Source organism: Dermacentor silvarum, chromosome 5 (assembly GCF_013339745.2).
Source record: "Dermacentor silvarum isolate Dsil-2018 chromosome 5, BIME_Dsil_1.4, whole genome shotgun sequence".
Classification (NCBI taxonomy): domain Eukaryota; kingdom Metazoa; phylum Arthropoda; class Arachnida; order Ixodida; family Ixodidae; genus Dermacentor; species Dermacentor silvarum.
In genome coordinates, this window is record NC_051158.1 from 29253107 (window position 1) to 29260167 (window position 7061).

General features: G+C 46.6%; 1 protein-coding gene and 1 long non-coding RNA gene across 2 annotated transcripts in view; both read right to left on the reverse strand.

Annotated features, from left to right (window-relative positions):
• LOC119453202 (voltage-dependent T-type calcium channel subunit alpha-1G-like) overlaps positions 1-7061 on the reverse strand; it is a 368827-nt gene that overhangs the window by 177097 nt on the left and 184669 nt on the right.
• The window catches only part of LOC125945576 (uncharacterized), a 270391-nt gene that overhangs the window by 84355 nt on the left and 178975 nt on the right, over positions 1-7061 (reverse strand). The window contains exon 2 of the long non-coding RNA XR_007467019.1: positions 3507-3550. This is a non-coding gene — a long non-coding RNA (uncharacterized LOC125945576). The remainder of the gene's footprint in view (positions 1-3506; positions 3551-7061) is intronic.

Genomic DNA, 7061 nt, shown 5'->3' on the forward strand with positions numbered 1-7061 from the left:
AGGAAAATTCGGGCGTTAGATTACTTTACGACTTGTATTGGCGCTATTTAGGGCTCACTACCCTTATAAAATGTGTATTGCCATTATTTAGAGCAAAAGACGACTGGTTATCTATAAATATTTGAGAATATGCGCCACCTTTGCAAGTATTTCAACGATTAACTCTGTAATTCTCAAGCTATCATATTAGCTGCGTAGACACTGACATCTTTAAAAATTGTGATTTAAACAAGGGAGAGCCTACAGCAGCGTAAATTTTGACACGCTAGAGTGACTTTTCATTTGTGTATGCTTCAGTAAACTAGATAAACTAAATAATACTGTGTTAATTACATAGTATTTGTTTGGTTTTACCATTTCCTTGTTTTTTTTTCGTAAATTTACTCTCCTAGGCCAAAATACAGGCGGACAAGTTGTCCTAATTTTTGTTGTTGTGGAACTGTACTTGGCCATTGCAAAGTTGAAATGATATTCAACGCCGGCCTATATTTGAGTAAGCACGGTATCTCTAGGAGCTAGAGAAGGATGGACTGAAAAGAAAGAAAGATGAGAGAAAAAAGAAAGAAAGAAGGAAAAAAAGAAAGAAAGAAGGAAAGAAATAAAGAAAGGAGAATGAATGAGAGGGCTGTTCATTTCGTTTTCAAAGGAACCGCAACGTCGCCCTCTCCTCTCTTTTTCAAGGCGCGTTGAAATGAACAGCTCGCGTAAACTTCGAGCGAGAGGAATCAGGAGCGGAAACGGGGCGTCGGAAACGTGGCAAAAAATAAACGTTCCAGGACAAGGAACGTGCGCGGAATGAAGTGGTGGCCAGCAGCAGTGACGGGATAGCTGATGAGGCTGAGAACATCGCTCGTACGAGTATAAGGACGCTGTGCCAGTTGAACGGAAGAAGCATGAAAAAATATCTCCTAGCGGCTCGTCGAGCTGAACCAATGTTGGCCACGCATAAGCCACCCAATGTTGGGACAACGTGGCCAACATTGGCCAACCGCTAGACGACGTTGACCCACCCGGCATATGGGATACACAGCTGAATTAGGCAGCGCGGAGGCAGCGTGGCGGGAAGATGTAGGGAACAGAGAGCGCATGCGCTGTACTCGCAATTGAATTTTGATACAATTAGCATTATTAAGGTTCTTCACGCACTTTCCGGGGGTTGTCAGCTTGCCTGTCTGTCTGCTGGTGCCTCTAACCGATTATCCCGCCAACTCGGGACACTGGGTAGTCCATGGTCTTGTCCATGGTCTAGTGGTTAGAGTACCGCGCTGCTGTGATAATGGTACCGGGTTGGAAAGCAATCGTCAGCCCAACGTGAGTTACGCGTTTGTGACATTAATGATGTTGCCACTCATCAGTTGACCCCTTAGATGCTGTGTTGCTGGGTGTGTACCAGGGCTCATGTGCGGCTCTTGAATAAACCTTGTTCACCCCAACTTGGACCACTAGGCATGCGTTTCTATTCAATGACAGTCTTGTACGGCCACTTGTGTCCTTAGGGATGCTTACCCGAGTACGTGCCGCTCTTGAGTGAAAGTTTTGTAGGCCGACTTATGTCATCGGCAATTTGTACCTGGGTATGTGCCGTTCTTCAAAGAACCTCTTTGATGCCAACTTGGGTCGCTGGGAACGTGCCACCCGGTATGCGCGGCTCTCCAATGACAAAAATCATTTAAATATCTCCGTTGGTGGGGCGGAGTTGAATCCTCGTCAAAAATTGTCGGAATATGAATTTCCAAACGCACCCCAAAGGGGCCTCGCTGTGGTGGCGTTAATTGTCTCATCGTGGCTAGAGGGAAGCGCGAGAGAACATCCCGGCTGCATCCACGCCTTTTACATGGTGCGTTTCGGCGGTTGTAATGCGGCGTGTCGATACATGGGTTCAACGCTAATCGCAGTATTGTCGACAGTTCAACGTGAGATGGGCACTGCCCCCCCTCCCCCTCAAAAAAAAATAAAAAAAAGAAAACGTTCAATCAATCATTCACTCGAAACGAAGCGAGTATGGAAAACCAACACGTCTCACATGAATAAAAAGACGACAAGAAATTTCAAGATTACGGCTTTCCATCGTGCATTTCGGATGCTAAGTACGCTTGCGCAAGACGGGTTACGTGTTTTTTGAACTCCTTCAAATGTAGGCGGCAAATGTACCTCGAAGGTTTCATTTGCTTTCTTTTTTTTTCTTTGTTCTTCTCCAAACCACTGAGAGCATTATGTACGTGCATCACTATGCAAGAAAGTACTGGGATACAGAAACGCGTCGCTCTTTTCCCCTCCTCAACGTCGACCGACGAAGCTGAGCCGGCTTAACGCACGCTCGCGGGAAATATTACGGGAAGTAGGCCACGACTCACAGCGACGTTGAGAGAACGTTGTCGCTGTGCTTGTAAGCTTGTCTTGCCAACTATGTACTTCCGTACCTTTTTCCGTGTCGCCCACGGGATTGCTTAAAGATCAGCAGCTATGGGACACATTGTAAGTCATCACTACTAACATTTTCTTCGGAGTCGTCTTCGGAAACCTGCTTTCTGAGGAACGCACTCTTCGCTAATCCTCTCGTGTTCCCCGTTTCTTTTTTATTTTAATTTTATTAAAATAATGCGCCGATGCAGAGCTCCTTCGTATTCGGCTACGGGCTCTCAATATGCACTACGTACGCTAATAAAGACATCAGCGGAGACAAGAGCAACTTCATCTCCCCTATACGAAGGAGTGCAGCGCGAAGAAAAGCTGATTTACATGGGAAATGGCACGCGCTGAGGATACGAGACTAAGTATAGACGAGATACGAGGCAGGAGACGCGAGCATGTTCCCTGGCAAATGGACTCCGTCAGGCAGTCATACGACGAGCTGTGTTTCTTTCTTGTGTTTTTTTTTTTGTTTTTGTACGTGCTCTCTGCATTTATTTCGTTCGGAACGCCGAAATAAAATGAATGAATGAATGAATGAATGAATGAATGAAAATCGGCGTGCATCCGGATGCACAAGGAAGACGTTAGCTACGTTGAAAGAGCAGTGCGAAACATCCCAGGGTACAAGTGCTACTGACGTTTTGTGTGGCGATCCTTACGATCTGTTGGCCTATCTTCAGTCATTACGTAATAGCTTTAGCAAACCCCCAAGACATATACCGACAGCGTACGCGCAGACTGGTGTGGAGAAAGGAAAAAAAAAAGAAAAAAAAATGTTCTCCACGTATTTTCAGTGCACGCACAGAAGCCGCTGTTTTGGTTCACATTCAGTGCTTATGCCTGATGGCATTGAATATGCACACCAGCAGGTAAGTTTAGATGCGAAAAATATGATGCCCGTTACGCACGCGATATATTTAGATTGAACTTAACGATTAGCCGCGAGATGTGAGGAGATCGGCAACTAAGCACTCCTCCTTTCGAAGTTTATTCGGAAAAGGTCTTTTTTCTCTTTCTTTTCTTTTTGCTAATGGTCCCGCTAAGGCCAAATGGCTAAAGGACACCACGTCAAAGAAAACAAAATTTAGGCTTACCGTTCGGAGCGCTGCCTGACCAGGTGGAGCTGCTTGCCGGCGACCTGAAAAGCAAGAAGTGAAGAGTTTGATTAATTTACAAGTCTGAGTGTGCAGAGTGTGATGAATAGCAGAAAGAAAATCACTGGCTCCTATTCATTTGGTTCCTATCCCCTCCTATCCTTCCGTCATTTTGTACAGAAAAGTGAGGGCGAACGTCCAAAGGCCTTCTTAAATTAAATCTGCGTGTTGTAGCAAACGTCAATGGTCGGCATCGTGGGGGTTGCCGAGTACTTCGTTTTCGCTTAGCCAAACAATGCTCACCGAAGTAAACGCGCCTTAAACTAACAAGCTAAATAAAGTATACAATAGCAACATATATGCAACATTATATATATATATATATATATATATATATATATATATATATATATATATATATATAAATGAGAGTCAGAATGCGCTCATGCGTAGTTCACAGAAGGCTATAGTTCGCCTCATGACACCCTCACTATTCACACAGCAAATTGTGACAGTTCGTAAAAAAAGAAAAAAAAAGAGAAAATGTGCCACCAAAATAAACCAGGAGCGCAGTCACGTTTGGTTTAAATCCACTTAAAAAAAGAAAAAAAAAGCGGCGCGTACAATACGACATGTACAGCGACATAGTTTTTCTGACGGAGATCAGGGGCCGTGTTTACGAAGCGCTTTGTTCGCAAGTGCTCTTTTGTCAATGGCTGGCCGAGCTTTCGCTAATAATACGCCTGGTGCCGGGATTGGCTGGAATTTACTCTTACGAACAATGTTAGTGTAAGAAGCGTTTTGTGACAGGCCCAGTTCACTTAGTAGCCTTATTACCAGGTATATATGTCGACGAATAAAAGCGACGCTACCTCGTAATCGGCGTACCACGACGCTAAACCTCGAAGCGACGCTACCTCGCTTGTCTTAACCGAGAGATTCCCTCCCTCTTTTCCCTTCCCCCAGTGCAGGGTAGCCACCCGTGCTCAGTCCTGGTTAACCTCTCTGCCTTTCAGTTATCATTTTCCCCCTCTCTATCTATCCATATTAAAAATTATTACGGAAAGTAACCTTGTATTATCGTTTCTTTTCGTGCCTTCTTTTTCTACGTCATGTTCAATTTTAATTGTGCGCTCAAATTAAGAAGTATATTCTACTCCCTGCGTCAGGAAAATATTTACGAATAACACGTGATAAATAATACTGTTAACCGAAACGATTAGGTTTATGCAAAATGGGACAGGGGTGCCAGTCGAACGCAATTACAAAGCAGGTTCCAGCATCGAAGACAACGCAGTCACTCCGCGCCCCTCCTCAAGAAAAAAAAAAAAAGCTGTAATACCCGAAGGGGGCTTAGCGTTTCTACCAGTTGCTCAGATGCTCAGCCGAATATATGCTAACTGAGAAAAGAGTCACAAGCTTGTTAGGCAGTAACCAAACTCAAATGCGCTACATATATCATTACTCGAGTCATTTATTGGAGAGCCGACGCGTATCTAAATAATAAACGTGAAGTCTATCAGGCATCACGCCTCACAACGGGACGTTAGTCAAGTCACTCGCGGCTTTAAGCCACGCGCTTTAACTAAAACGAACAACACGAGAGGGCGTGTTCTTCTCAGATTCCAAGCGAAAAGCTGTACAGCACCTAACTGTGCGGCGTCGACAGTGCAAACAAGTAACCCACCCCGAAAAAAAGAAATCGCTTTCGCGGTTCTTGGAGCTCATGCCCGTCGTCCCGTCCACTACATTAAGTCTGCCGGCGGTCATTCCGGTGCTCCGCACTACGAAATCAAGCGTATACATCCTCACACCCAAAGCCAGCGCCCGTTATTTTAAACGCAATCTTTCGGGCGCCCTCACACGCTCGTCCACACCTCGCCACCCCCCTGCAAACCTCCCTGCCCCACCCTTTCATTACCCCCTCTCCCCCACCCCTAACCTACAACGCCCGTTTCAAGAGCTCTCCCCGACTGTTTTGAAAACAGCAACTATGCATGGGCCGTGAAGATCAGACGGCGCTGAGTCCTGCGTCGCGGTTGGTAGTTCTCCGCCCCACTCCCTCCTCACCCTCGCACCCCCACCGCCACTTCCTCCTCGCGCCATCGCAAAAAAAGAAAGAAAAAAACAGCCCTGCTGCAAGCTTGTGAAAGCCGCACCTAATTACCGCCCGGCCCATGACGAAGTATCCGACGCAACGCCAGCGTCTGGCCCATGCCGCTCTAAACCAAAGTAGCATCTTCAACAACCTGAGCCCTTCCTCCCTTTTTTTCCCCCCGTCGTTTCACCTCCTTTTACTCAACCGCCTCTTTCTGCGGTAGTCGGTGTCGAGAGAGCGGACCGAGAGAAAAAAATCGCTTGAATAGATTACAAAACCCCGCTGCGAGCCGAGTGATGGATGGTTAACGGCGCAGTCTTTTGCTGAGGCAGCTGGGAGAGGAGGGTTTGGGTTACGGTGTAGGGAGTTTTTGAGAACAAGCAACACGAGAGACAGGGAGAGCAAGAGAGAGATAAGAGAGAGAAATCGTAAAAGAGAGAGAGGAAACGAGAGAGAGAGAGAGATAGGGACAGAGGGAAGAGAGAGAGAGGAATAGGGAGAGAAAGAGGGAGAGTTGTGTTTCAGTCCGAAACAAACGACGCAACACTCTCTCCCTCTGTGTCGACCGTGCTGTGACGACGTTTAAAGAACGCTTTTTTTTATGGCCTTGAGCGAGCTGGTTCAACAAGCGCAGCCATCGTTATCTTGGTAAAACACGCGCTGCGGGCCCGCGCACCACCTCGTGTGCTTTTTCGGGGGCGGAACTGGAACAGTAGGAACTTCCGAGCGTGCAGTGCGCGTTCGCTCGGCTACGCTCGACGCAAAGAGATTTCCGCCGGAAACCGGCGTGACCGCCGAAAGAAAGTAAAAGGGAAACGAAGGTCACGTGTGCGGTAAGGAAAGTGATACAGGCTGAGGTAAAGCCGCAGGGTGTTTTGTTTGTTTTTAATGAGTTGCGCGTTCATATCTCAGGTCTCACAAACGTACATTATGCATAAGACACACTTGCTTTCTAGGATGCTTCGCGAGCATTCGTTATACAAGGCCAGAGGTATAGACAACCACGAAAGTGAAGACGAAAGGAGTAATGGCGTGATCATGGCGGTGACGGTGACACTTTGTCGACTCAAAGCTAGGACAGGACTGGTCTTTGTGACAACACCACCGAGAAACACTGCTGTGCTAAAAGGCGAGCTGCAAACGACCATGACGACAACGGTGGCAGGACGGTGGCCTTGAAACCTTGTAAATGTTAAATTTATCAACTCTGCAGGACAATTATCATCTCCCTACCTTTTCCGGCTTGCCCTAAAGAACTAAATTAATTGTGGACGTGTTCTAACCCAAACTGGCCGTAAGCGAAGCGTCCGGCATCTTGAAAAGCAATCCGAGGAGCCGAATATACAGATACAAATAAAAAAGAAGCACACAAGCCGAATGATTGAGCGAGCCTTCCGCTTCCTTCTGACGTCGACATCTTCTAGTACAGCATCCAGTCATCCCCTGCTACAACGCAG